At 37.5% G+C, this 14350-nt stretch overlaps 1 protein-coding gene and 1 pseudogene across 44 annotated transcripts in view; one reads left to right on the top strand and one right to left on the bottom strand.

Moving 5' to 3' along the window:
• MAP4 (microtubule associated protein 4) overlaps positions 1–14350 on the bottom strand; it is a 186573-nt gene that overhangs the window by 142033 nt on the left and 30190 nt on the right. Inside the window, exon 2 of one of the 44 annotated variants that reach the window (XM_070575479.1) lies at positions 3971–4067. The exons of 42 other annotated variants lie outside the window; for them this stretch is intronic. The gene's annotated coding sequence lies outside the window, so the exon portion shown is untranslated. Of the gene's footprint in view, positions 1–3958; positions 4068–14350 lie in introns of all 44 variants that reach the window. One more of the 44 variants, XM_070575480.1, reaches the window with a different exon arrangement.
• On the top strand, positions 2514–5381 carry LOC103561483 (arylsulfatase K pseudogene; annotated as a pseudogene).

Genomic DNA, 14350 nt, shown 5'->3' with positions numbered 1-14350 from the left:
TGAGCCCCTTTATCAATCTTATCTCTTTCTACACGTGTCCAGCCACAGTGCAAGGAACTGTGCCAAGTACCTTTCACCTTCTTCTACATATCAGTAGTATTCTATCACACAGAAAACCCACACTCCTGCCCCTGAACATAACCACAAAGTGTGGCTTATTGTGTGGTCAGCCTACCCAGCACGGTTTTGTTTCAACAAATACTTCAGAGACTGCAAACTACTTAGGAAGGAATGATCTCATCCCACCAACCCAACAGCCAATTTTATCAAAAAGCTTTTTGTTACAAGCTGTGATAACCCAGGAAACCAGATCTATTTTTACTGTTCAGGCAAGAAAAAGGAAGAAAGAAGAAAACATAGGGGGGAAAACTCAGATATTTACCATTTTAAAAAATGACTTATTCTACTGAATTTTCCCCTTTCTTTGATGTCTGGCTACGAGTGAACAAAAAGAAAGATTTCCAGAATTTTTTAACGCCAAGAAAAAAATGATTTATTGTGACAACTAAAAATCAAACTTCATATTCTAGTCCAAATATTGAATCTACCTTGGGTCTGATTTGTATCAAAAATAAGAATTCTTCTCCAAAATCACCTCAACATTTATTAAGTGCTCATATTCCAGATACTAGTTTAATCACTTTAGATATATTAATTCAATTAATATACTGAACACTTCTAGTGTGCAGGTTTATTATTTCTTGCATTTAAAATGAGGACACCAAGGCACGCACTTAGAGGTTAAATAACTTGCCTGAGGGTACTCAGCTAGTAAAGTGGTAGAACCCAACTCTTAATTACTACCCAAAACTGCCACTCACAGCAGTTTTTATAGCAAGCTCTAGGCAGAGCTAAAAAAATCATTAAATACACTGAAAAGTCAGAGGCAATATAAACATTCTCTCCCACCACCTCTACATGCAACTCCCTACCCCAACTCCCAGCTCCTGAAACAGATAAAGACATCTCCAACACGGAGAGACAGAGGGTAACAGGAATGGGAAAATGAGCAGGCGAGTATACAGGCAAATATAAGGACTTCTCTTGTTCTATGACATCAGATGTGCCAGATGGAAATGGTTAGCATAAAAAAATATGCAGGGGAAAGGGGGTGCTTAGAAAAGCAAAATTTCCCAAGAGTCTGGGGAGCATAAGCAATCCAGTCATCTAAAAAGTGTTCTCTTCTGGGGGAAAGATGCACTTTTTAAATACCTTACAATATACCCGTCTTTTTGTCCCCTCGGCAACTGTGTGGAAGCATGAACAATACACTCTGTCTGACTCTCCTAGAGCTTAGATGAAACAGCCCCAAACTATATTCCTTTGTTCTAAATCCATGCTTATCCAGCATCCTCCTCATTTAGAATAAGCCAAGATGGGGGTAAGAAGAGGGGCAGGAAAGCAAGAAGGAAAAGTGACACTAACCACTGAAAGTTAGTTTCATCTGAAAAGTCAGTATCCTAAGTCAAAAATTGTAACCTAGATCCTGGAGGCTGGTAACCAGTTAGCGTCCCTCACCAAGACCACCTGACTCCTAAATGTAATCTCTTTGAATGTCTGGTAAAAAAATAAAACTGCCATGCATTTGCATTCATCACCTATTAACCTTACTCCCCTATTTTTTTAATTCTTAAAAAAAGTTGTTATTCATCATTTACTACACATCTAGGTACTCAAAGCACATGGATGTACCTTCTCTTTGCTTGGCTCCAAGCAGGCATACTGTCATGTATGGAGCTATGGCCAAATGCTTTGACAAAGGGTGTGCACATCCAGACCCTTGCCCAGGCAGTTCCTTCTGCTTAGGTGGTCAGTAATTATCTCTGCTCTAAAACACTTAGGAAACACAAAATAGATCAGGAGAACTACTTAGAGTGAGTCTTCCTAATTTGTGTGTATCAGTATGCATGTGAGAATCAAATGACTGAAGGTGGCTGATGCAACAAAGGAATCTACAGCAGACAGCATAAGGAACAAAAGCTAACATAATCTCTTCTAGTTTGTGGAGCAGCTGTCTGAGATTCTAAAGGTGAATGTTGTCCCCCAGTAAGATAAAACAAAAAGATGGTTATAAGGCCTACTGAGAGATAAAGACTAAACTTAGATTACCAGCCTAGGGCCTGAAAATATTCAGTGAGGACAGTAATACAAGCATCAACATGAAATAAAATCTGAAAAGGAAACAAGCAAACTCCAGCAAACAAAGTTCTGAGGAAAGGAAAGAAAGAGTGCCTCCAGAAAGAGGAAAAGCTGTTATAAGAGCTATAGAACCTCCCTTCATCTCCTGGTGCTCTGAAGTGATCCCCATGCACTCAGGAGCTACATGAGAATGAGTGTAGGTAACATGAGTGAGAGTGGCTAAGTACATTAGTACACTGAATCAGAAATAATGATATCAATTCTTCCTCTTCAATCCTAAAATAATTCTCTCTTGCTTAGTAACCAAAATGCCATTCTTCTTTCCCATCTTTTCAAAACCTACCTCAACTATCTCCATCTCAATGAAAGCCTCCATGACTTCCAGAACACTCTATACGGTATGTGCTTCTAGTACAGCGCTGACAAACTTTATTATTTATGTGCCTATTACCCCTTATAAACTGTGAGCTCAAGAGCAAGGATTTTCAGTGATCTTTGAATGTTCCTATCCCAGTTCCAGGAACATGCCAGACACAAAACAATGTAAAGTGAAATGTTTCATATTTTTCTAATTCTGAACTTTTAATTTTTCTCTTTTGATCACAACCCATGGGGAAAAAACTCATTTTATATAATGACCCATATTCACACACATACACTTACATACATCCACACACATATAAATGAAACAAAGTTTCATAAATCAATACTAATCTTCACTATGTAAAATGTATTGATATCTTCTGTTCCTTTTTTTTAAGGGCTGCCTGTGATCCACAATTTGATTCTGGTAAAATCAATCACTTAAGAGAAGGCCATACACAATTAAAAACAGTTTTCAAAGTTTAATGTGGACATCCCCTGGGAAGATGATTTAATATAGATTTAATATAGATAGTCCTATGCTGGGAATCTGATTTGGTAAGTCTGAGTAGAGGTCCAGGAGTCTGCATTTCAAACTATGCTAAATGATTCTGATGTGGACGACAAAACTACACTTATCAGAAACATGCCTACATAATTTAAGATTTAATCTCAAAAGTCATAGCTTCAACTCATCTTACACTAAGTTACAGGTTAACCAAAGCATCTGCAAGAGGTTCCTGTCTTGCTAATAGATTGGTTTTTAAATCTGAAAGCTGTTTGGCTCAACAATCCTTTTATACACTTCCTCTAATGCAACTTGGTAAACCACTAAGATCTAACTGTTCCTCTTAACTACAGCTCTTCGCACCAAGAAAACAAAAGAATGATATGAATGAAAGGCATTTTTGTTGCCAAGTCATTTGCTTTATAACTGAAAGGGCTTTTGAAAACTAGTCACATTGACCATACAAGTGGCATATGTAGTCATCAGTTTGGAACTCCTAAGTACAAGTGGCCTATAGATCTAAGGCGATCACTAATAGCTCAAAAGTCTGACCACAAACTGCTTGAGAGCCAACACTGAAATAAAGCTTGCGTAAGAAGACCCTACAATGCAAGCCTCTACTTTTTGTAATTACAAGCCAGTAAGACAACCCTGATTACTGAGAGTTTTAAATTCAACAATCAACATTAAAAGAGTACCAAACACTTGCAGTGAACAATCCAAAAGTTAAATTAAGAAAACAATTCCACTTACAACAGCATCAAAAAGAATACTTAGAAATAAGTTTGGAATCACTCTGTTGATAAGAGATGAGGTCAGCTGAACTGGTCCTGGAGGGCCCAGGATTACATAGTTAGTCTGAACATTTATGTGACTGAGTCTAAACACTGTTTTTCACAGCGCCTTCTTCTGTTTATACTTAGTCAGTTTTTAAAACTTTTTAAATACCTTACAATATACCTGTCTTTTTGTCCCCTCAGCAATCATGTGGAAGCATGGACCAGAGATGTTGCCTTCTTACTCAGACGAGAAGGCAGGCCTATGGTTAATCTTTACCCTAAAAAGATGAAAGTAACAGTTATGGAAAGGGACTGAAGGAATACAAACAGAGCAGAAAATTGGTTAAGAAAAGAAGCAATTAATTATACTCAACCATTTGTTCTGTACTAGATTAAATTTACCACACTCTTATCCTTCACCATCTTCAGGAGAAAATTTGGAGCGTCAACATTTCTCACATCTCTTTATTGGTTTAAAAAAGTGTCTCATTGGGACCAGCCCAATGGCTGAGCGGTTAAGTTCACACACTCTGCTTCAGCCACCCGGGATTCACCGGTTCAGATCCTGGGCACAGACCTACATACCGCCCATCAAATCATGCTGTGATGGCATCCCATATAGAAGAACTGGAATGACTTGCAACTACAAGATACAACTATGTACTGGGGCTTTAGGTAGGGAAAAAAGGGGCTTATGATGCCATCAAAATCTCAAAGTGGTTGCCTCTGTCAGAAATGCACCCTATAGATTATGACTCTTCTTACACAAAAAACTGCAATGGGAAGTTTACAGAAAAAGAAATTAAAAATATTAGAGCATTTTATTATGCTATATGTGCTGAGACAGATGCCATACTTGGTGAAATTATTTTGGCTCTTCACCAGTTAGATCTTCTTCAGAAAACTAATGTCATATACACTCAGACCACAAAGAGCTAGCCACGGAACACTGTCAGTTTTATAAAATGAGTATGTGTGAAGCTAGTGCCCATGTTCCACTCTTGATAATGGGACCAGGAATTAAGGCCGACCTATAAATATCAAACACGGTTTTTCTTGTGGATATTTATGCTTGATATTGCTGGAATTCCTCTGCCTCAGAACCTGAGTGGATACTCTTTACTGCCATTATCATCAGAAATACTTAAGAATGAACATAAATGCAAAAACCTAACACATATCCTAGATTCTGAGCGAATTCCCTGGATGCAATGTGAATGCTTCCCCTACATGCTTTGAACTAACCAGTGGAAGCACAGCCTACTCTGAGGGTGCTTCAGTATTGCCTCAACTCTCATCTTTCCTCAGATCCAGATGAACTAACAAACACTGCTATAAAATTTCCAGAAATTACTTACTCTTCGGATCAAAAGCTTCCTTCCATTATAAATTACCCTAAAGTTTCTGCTTCTCTCCACCAATACAATAAAGGGCAGTTTCTCAAGTGGAAACAAACTGTAGGGCACGTCTATTCAAATATGTTAGCAATCTTTAGGTGCCATCAGGACTGGCAGAAAGAACCAAGGAAGTATGAAAGCACAATCGATTAGTGGCTTAAAACCCACGTTAATCCAAAAAAAATTGAAAAATAAGAAAATAATGTTCTAGAGCTATGCAGAAATATATTAAAAGATCATGATTAGCTGTATATTTTAAATGTTAATTTGAATAATTACTGATTTTAGTTACTTTTAAAGAATGCACTATATTTTAAAATAAAATACACTATAAAATTATATATTCAAAAACGATTACTATTAAGACCTCATTCTTACCAACTTCTAACAACTTAAAGAAGTATTAAAAGGATAGAAGAAGCAAATGGTATAATACTATGTTCCTTTGAATAATATGGAATACAGAATATTTTAACAATTATTGATTACTTATGAATTATAAAATAGCTTTTGTGAGTAAAAAGAAAAAAAATTTAATAAAAGTATAAAACATACTCTGAAAAATACAAAACATTGGTGAAAAAATTAAAGGTCTAAACAAATAGAAAGACACCCCAAGTTCTTAGATGGGAAGACTTAACATTGTTAAGACGGCAATACTCCCCAAACTCATCTGCAGACTCAAGGCAATCTCTATCAAAATCCCAGATGGCCTCTTTCAGGAAATTGACAAGCTAATTCTAAAATTCATACAGAAATTCAAAGGACCCAGAATAGACAAAACAATCTTAAAATAAGAACACAGTCAGAGGACTCACACTTCCTCATTTCAAAACACACCACAAAAAGCCACAGTAACTAAGACAATCTTGTACTATACCAAGCATAGACATAAAGATCAATAGAACAGAATAGAAAGTTCAAAAATAAATCTTCACATTTACAGTCAATTAATTATCAACAAAGGTGCTAAAGCTCCCCAAAAGAGAAAGAATGGTCTTTTTGACAAATGGTACTGGGACAACTGGATATGTACACACAAAATAGTGAAGTTGAACCCCCCACTCACACCATATACAAAAATTAACTCAAAATGGAACAAAGACGGAAACGTAACTGCTAAAATCATAAAACTCTTAGAGGAAAATACAGGGATAAATTTCATGACCTTGGATTTAGCAATGGTTTTTTTAAATATGGCACCAAAAGTGCAAGTAACAAAAGAAAAATAGATACACTGGACTTCATCGAAATTGAAAACTTTTCTGCTTTAAGAGGCACCATCAAAAAAGCGAAAAGGCAATACACAGAATGGGAGAAAATACTTACAAATCACACATCTGATAAGAGACTTGTATCTAAAATATACCAAAACTCTTACCACTCAGTAATAAAAAGACAAAATAACCTAATTTTAAAATGTGCAAATGATCTGAACAGACATTTTTCCAAAGATGCTATACAAATAGCCAATAAGCAGATTAGTCATCAGGAAAATGAAAGTCAAAACCTCAATGAGATACCACTTCATACCTACCAGAATGACTATAATCAAAATGACAGATAATAACTAGTGTTTGCAAGGATGTGGAGAAACTGGAAGCCTCATATACTGCTAATGGGAATATAAAATGATGTGGCCACTTTGGAAAACAGTCTGGCAATTCCTCAATAGGTTAAACATAGAGTTACCATATGACCCAGTAATTTCACTAGGTATAAACCCAAGAGAAATGAGAACATATGGCTGTACAAAAACTTGAACACAAGAGTTTGTAGCATCATCATTCATAATAGCTAAAAAGTGGAAACAACTCAAATGTCCATCAACAGATGAATGAATAAACAAAATGTGGTATATCCATACAATAGATTATGTGTCCATGAAAAGGAATGAAGTACTAATGCAAGCTACAAGATGGATGAACCTTGAAAACATTATGCTAAGTGAAATAAGCCAGTAATGAAAGACCACATCCATTATCATACCATTTATATGAAATGTCCAGAACAGGCAAACCTTAAGAGATAGAAAGATTAGTGGTTGCCTAGGGCTGGGGGTTTGGGCGGGGGGAGTGAAAGGCTTAGGGGGTGATAGCTAAAGAGTATGGAGTTTCTTTTGGGAGCGAAGAAAATGTTATAAAATTGACTGTGGTAATGGTTACACATATCTGTGAACATACTAAAAGCCACTGAATTCTACACTTTAAATGATTGAACTGTATGGTATGCAAATAATATCTCAACAAAACTGTTACCAAAAAAAGAGAAAGAGACAGAGAGACAGGGCACCATATACATGAAACTAACATCTTCCTTCCTGAGATTACCCATAACACCAACTTCAAGGATATTTCTTTTCCTGTTATTATCAGCAGATATTTTATTTCTTTTTCAGTAATTATGATTTTTTTTCAAAAAGCAAAGCTTGCTGAAAGAAACATGCTTTGTTGTCAGATGCATATACAAACTTCTGTAAGAAAATGCCAGAGGGTGCCACTAGAAGCTGAAGAGAAAAATTAAACTTTCAACAATGAAGTATAGACATCTTTGTTTTGCTCAGTAGTGCAAGACCAGAAAAATAACAATGCAGGCTGAAACCATGCAAAATGATCATAATAATCAATGGGAAAAATTACAATTGGTCTGTGATCTTTAAAAATTTTTTGTCACAGCATTAAAAATTCTGTTAGTTATAACTGTATAAGAAAATGAAAAAGTGGGAAAATCTTTATTTAGCAAACTGGAAAATATTAGAAACACTGAAAACTATAGCATATAATTTCTTTGAAAAAACTCATCAAGAGCAGTCTGAACAGTGCCAGCCTTCTTCTCATCATTTAACTTATGATATGGAATGGGCATCTTTTCTACACCTTGGCAAATCGTCGTACTCCTCAGTTTGAATCAGCTTCCAGTATTTTATCCTTTGTCCCTTCGATGTCACAAAGCAATTTCAAGAGGTCCTTTAATGTGAAATTTCTTACCAGCATCAGTTCCACTGAGACATCTTCATCTTTTTCACCAACCATTGTCATCATTTACACAGATAAGCTCACCTTCACTAAGTTCCTCTGGCTGCAGATCCAGTCTTTTGAATGGCAGTAGTGTCAACACTACCACAGTGAGCTATTTCTTCTAGAGCTCCATTTATGTTCAATTTGAATTTCGCTTCCAGTTTTATTACTTTTTGGTTCTTTGCTGCACTTTCATCTTTGTTGCCAGTTCCCTCTTTCAATTATTCATTTTTGTAAAATGTCACATGGATTTATTACTGGGAAACAAGGAAGCAACATAACTTCATGCTTTGCTGTCTGTGCATGAAGTGAACAAGAGATGTGCAATGACCAACAGGCTTTGAAAGAAATGAGATGATAGATCGCTGATACTGATGCACACCTGTTATTTATGCAGTAATTTGTAGATAGAAGAGCTGGCAGTAAATGTTGTAGTCTATGCAATTACAGCTAATATACTGTGCATAATTCGTTATTAGGAGACAGGTGTCATTTAACCAAATTATGGTAAGTGAAATTTGTACATATCAGAACTACACAAAACAAGGACTCTCAGTACATCAAGTCACAGAATCGTGGCACTTTTAGAAAGCTCCTTCAGGGTAATCTAATCTAACTACGGAGCATACGTGGATCCTTCATGTAGATGATTGGTGACCATCAAGTGCTACACATTACATCACAAGGTAGCTCTTCACAGGAGAGAAGCTCTAATGATTAAAAAAATAAATTCCCAAACTAGCATAATGGTCAAGAGCACAGGTTCTAGAATCAGACTGCCTGACTTCCCATCCTGGCTTTTGCTCTAGGTAAACTTGGGCAAGTTATGTAATCTCTCCATGACTCAATTTCCTGATCTGTAAAATAAAAATGTTAAGACCTGTCAGCATGGAGTTATTACAAGAGTTAAATCCATAGAGAGTACTTATTATTTCTACCTCATAGTAAATGTTCAGTAAATGATAACCTCTATAATTAATCATATCACTATCATGAACTGTAGAGAGCTTGGTTTTCCTTATCAACCCCCACCAGCCTTGGTTCAAACTCTCTCCCTCACCTGGACTCTGCATCAGGCCCTTAACAGAGCTCTCTGACACCGTCTCTCAATCAACTCACCATATGGTCACCAGAATTATCCTCCTAAAAATCAAATCTGACCCTCTTCCCCTTGCCAAACAATTCAGCCTAAAGGCATTAGGTAGGGCAGGGTACAGTTAGAGTCCTTGCTTTGGGGCAGAGAGGAAGCCATGGCGGCCCAGAGCAGGGTGTCAAAGATAAGTAGGGTGAGGTAGGAATTCATGGTGAGGTAGCCTGGCCCTCAGCAGTCAGAAGATAGCTACCATTTTAAAAGATCAAACAAATTTTACAAACTGAGAAGACATAACTAATAGTCCAAAAAGGAGGAATTAAGCTTAAATTTTAAAAGGAAACTGAACTTATTGCAAGCAGACACAATGACAATACACAACACTTAATCGTGATTCCTTGGAAATAGGTTGGTGTTCCAATGTTTGTTCATTTCGTCATTTTCTCAGTGCCAATTTTTACTGCATTCACTTTCAAAATAAAATATCATTTGAGAGTGACGTCAGCATTATGGCAGAGTAAGCTTTGCGAGGAATCTCTCTCCTCCACCATACAATGAGAAAGACATTCATACTCCAACAGAGGATATCCAAACACAACACAAAAGATGCCTGAGAGACCCATGCAGCCATATGATGGAGGGCGGAGACACTGGAGCCCCCCTTGGAGGAGGTGGAATGGGGTAAAAGAAAACTTCACTCCCTCCCCAAAAGACTGGGATCTGGGACTGCAGGTAGCCTCCAAGAGGAGAGGAACAGGGGAGGGAACATTCGTTCATAAGAACATCAAAGATCCCCAAGGGCCCTCGCAGCCGAGGGGAAACCCCTACCAACGTGAAAGCTAACATGGGGGTGACCTCATCAAGCCAACACCTCAGGAGAGCAAATAGCGAGGGCAGAGTGAGAAAACCCCCAGAGGATGCAAGGAGAAAGCACCCCTCCCCCTCACCCACCTGGTGCTGGCTCCAGTGCCTGGGATCTCAGCAGAACCCAGAGGGCTCAGAATATGCAGCTCTTCACCCCCACCCAGTGGTGATAGGCAGTAACTGCGACCAAATAATACCATGATGCACAAAAACAGAGCCAATCCCTCTAGCAGTATCAAAAATTATATTAAATCTCCAGACCAGAGAGAAAATGACAAGTACCAAAACATCAGTCCTGAGGACACAGAAATATGTAATCTAAATGACAGACAACTCAAAATAGCTATCATCAAAAAACTCGTTTTGTATTGTTTTGTTTAAAATTTTTATTTTTCCTTTTTCTCCCCAAAGCACCTCGGTACACAGTTGTATATTTTTAGTCGTGGTTCCTTCTAGTTGTGGCATGTGGGATGCCACTTCCGCATGGCATGATGAGCGGTGCCATGTCTGTGCCCAGGATTTGAACCGGCGAAACCCTTGGCCGCCGAAGCAGAGCGCGCGAACTTAACCTCTTGGTCATGGGGCCAGCCCCTCAATGAGTTAGAAGAGAATGTAGAGAAATAATTCAACAAGTTCAGGAGCTACTTCACAAAACAGACTGAAACTAAAGAAGAATCAATCAGAAATGCTGGAGATGAAAGACACAACGGAAGAGATAAAATATGGATTCCCTGAACACTCAAGCTGACATCATAGAGGAGCAAATCAGCATAACTGAAGATAGACTTGTTGAAATGCTCCAGATAGATGAGGAGAGAGAACTAAGAGTAAAAAGGAATGAAGAAAATCTCCAAGAAATAGCCAACTGGACTAGGAAATTCAACATAAAAATTACAGGTATCCCAGAGAGAGAAGAGTAGAACAGAGCAGAAAGCTTGCTCAAAGAAATAATAGCAGAGAACTTCCGAAACCTAGAGAAGGAGATGGAAATCCATGTGGAAGAGACTATCAGATCTCCTAAATATGTCAATGTAAAAAGACCTACAGCAAGGTATATAGTAGTCAAACTGGTAACAGTGAATGACAAAGAAAAAACACTAAGGGCAGCAAGGAAGAAGAAAATAACCTACAAACGAACCCTAACAGGCTTTCAGAGGATTCCTCTGCAGAAACCTTACAGACTAGAAGAGACTGGAATAACATATTCAAATCTTTGAAGGACAAAAACTTTCAGCCAAGAATACTCTACCCAGTGAAAATATCCTTCAGATATGACGGAGAAAAAAATTTTCCCACATAAACAAAAGCTAAGGGAGTTTGTAGCCACAAGACCCCCCCTCCCCCCACACACAAGAAATCCTCAAGGTCCTCATACCTGGGGAAAAAAAAGGGGGGGGGAGAAAGGGGTTACAAAGCATGGAGTAAGGAGATAAATAGGTAGACCAAATCAGAAAATTGTAGCTATACATCAGAACAGGTTAGCAAATACTCAAGAACAGCATTAAAGACAAAGGGAAGTAGAACACCAAAAACAAAGATAATCTTGTCATTTTAACCACAAATTCACAACACAAGATGGAATAAGATGTGACGAAAACAACTTAGGAAGGGAAAAGGAAAGGGACTGAATCAGTTTAGTCTAAAGAAATAAGAGGCTATCAGAAAATGGACTATCTTATCTATGCAATTTTGAATACAAACCTCATGGTAACCACTAAACAAAAAAGCAGAACAGAGACACAAATAATAAATAAGGAGAAAACAAAGAGGTACAACACAAAAAACTACATAACTCAACTGGTAGATCAAAATACACAGGACGAGAAACATAAGAAATGAAAGAGAACTGGAAAACAAGTGATAAAATGGCAGCGTTAAGCCCTCACATATTGATAATGACTCTGAACATAAATAAACTGAATTCTCCAATAAAAAGACACAGACTGGCGAGATGGATTAAAGAACAAGACACAACAATATGCCGCCTCCAGGAAACACATCTCAGCTCCAATGACAAACACAGGCTCAGAGTGAAAGGATGGAAGACGATAGTCCAAGCTAATGGAGAACAAAAGAAAGCACGTGTTGCAACACTTATATCAGACAAAGTAGACTTCAAGATAAGACAGGTAAAGAGAGACAAACAGGGGCGGTATATAATGATAAAAGGGACACTCCACCAAGAAGGCACAACACTTATAAATATCTATGCACCCAAAACAGGAGCACCAAAGTACAGAAATCAACTATTAACAAACCTAAAAGATGATATTAACAATAACACAATAATAGCAGGGGACCTCAAGACTCCACTCACATCAATGGATAGATCATCTAGATAATCAACAAGGAAACAGTGGAATTAAATTAAAACTAGACCAGTTGGACTTAATAGACATATATAGAACACACCGTCCAAAAACAGTAGGATGCACATTCTTCTCAAGTATGCATGGAACATTCTCAAGGACAGACAATATGTTGGGAAACAAGGCAAGCCTCAATAAATTTAAGAAGATTGAAATAATAACAAGCATCTTCTCCGATCACAATGCTATGAAGACAGAAATTAATTACGAGAAAAAAGCTGAGAAAGGGACAAAGATGTGGAGACTAAACAACAGGCTATTGAACAACCAATGGATCACTGAAGAAATTAAAGGAGAAATCAAAAGACATCTGGAGACAAATGAAAATGAAAACATACCATACCAACTCATATGGGATGCAGCAAAAGCTGTATTAAGAGGAGAATTCATCGCAATACAGGCTCACCTTAACAAGAAAGAGAAAAATCTCAAATAAGCAATCTCAAACTACACCTAACTGAATTAGAAAAAGAAGAACAAAGCCCAAAGTCAGCAGAAGGAGAGAAATAATAAAAATCAGAGCAGAAATAAATGCTATTGAAACAAAAAAGGCAGTAGAAAGGATCAGTGAAACAAAGAGCTGGTTCTCTGAGAAGATAAACAAAACTGACAAACCTCCAGCCAGACTTCCAAAGGAAAAAAGACGGAAAGCTTAGCTAAACAAAATTAGAGATGAAAGAGGAGAAATAACAATGGATACCATAGAAATACAACAGATTATAAGAGAATACTACGAAAAGCTATATGCCAACAAAATGGACAATCTAGAGGAAATGAATAAATTCTTAGACTCTTACAACCTCCCAAAGCTGAAAAAAGAAGAAACAGATAATCTGAACAGACCAATCAGAAGGAAGGAGATTGAAACAGTAATCGAAAGCACATCCCAAAAAATAAAAGCCCAGGACCAGACAGCTTCCCTGGAGAAGTCTACCAAACTTTCAAAGAGGATTTAATATCTATCCTTCTCAAGCTATTCCAAAAAATTAGGGAAGATGGAATGCTTCCTAACACATTCTACAAGGCCAACATCACTCTGATACCAAAACCTGACAAGGACAAAACCAAGCAGCAAAACTTCAGGCCAATATCACTGATGAACATAGATGAAAAAATCCTCAACAAAATATTGGCAACCTGAATACAGCAACACATCAAAATGATCATACATCGTGATCAAGTGGGATTTATACCAGGGACACAGGGATGGTTCAACATCTGCAAATCGATCAATGTGATACACTACACTAACAAAACGAGGAATAAAAACCACATGATCATCTCAATAGATGCAGAGAAAGCATTTGACAAGATCCAACAGCCATTTATGATAAAAACTCTTAACAAAATGGGGATACTAGGAAATTACCTTAACATAATAGAGGCCATATATGACAAACCCACAGCCAACATCATACTCAATGGGGAAAAACTAACGCCATCCCTCTGAGAACAGGAACAAGACAAGGATGCCCACTATCACCACCCTTATTCAACACAGTACTGGAAGTTTTGGCCAGAGCAATTATGCAAGAGAAAGGAATAAAAGGAATCCAAACAGGGAGTGAAGAAGTGAAACTCTCACTGTTTGCAGATGACATGATCTTACATATAGAAAACTCCAAAGAATCCATCAGAAAACTATTAGAAATAATTAACAACTACAGTAAAATTGAAGGGTACAAAATCAACTTACAAAAATCAGTTGCATTTCTATACTCTAATAACGAACTTACAGAAAGAGAACTCAAGAACACAACTGCGTTTACAATCACAACAAAAAGAATAAGCATCTAGGAATAAATTTAACTAAGAAGGTGAAGG

The sequence above is a fragment of the Equus przewalskii genome, chromosome 15 (genome assembly GCF_037783145.1).
Source record: "Equus przewalskii isolate Varuska chromosome 15, EquPr2, whole genome shotgun sequence".
NCBI lineage: Eukaryota > Metazoa > Chordata > Mammalia > Perissodactyla > Equidae > Equus > Equus przewalskii.
The sequence above is the reverse complement of the archived record's forward strand: the minus strand, read 5'-3'. Positions and strand labels throughout refer to the sequence as shown.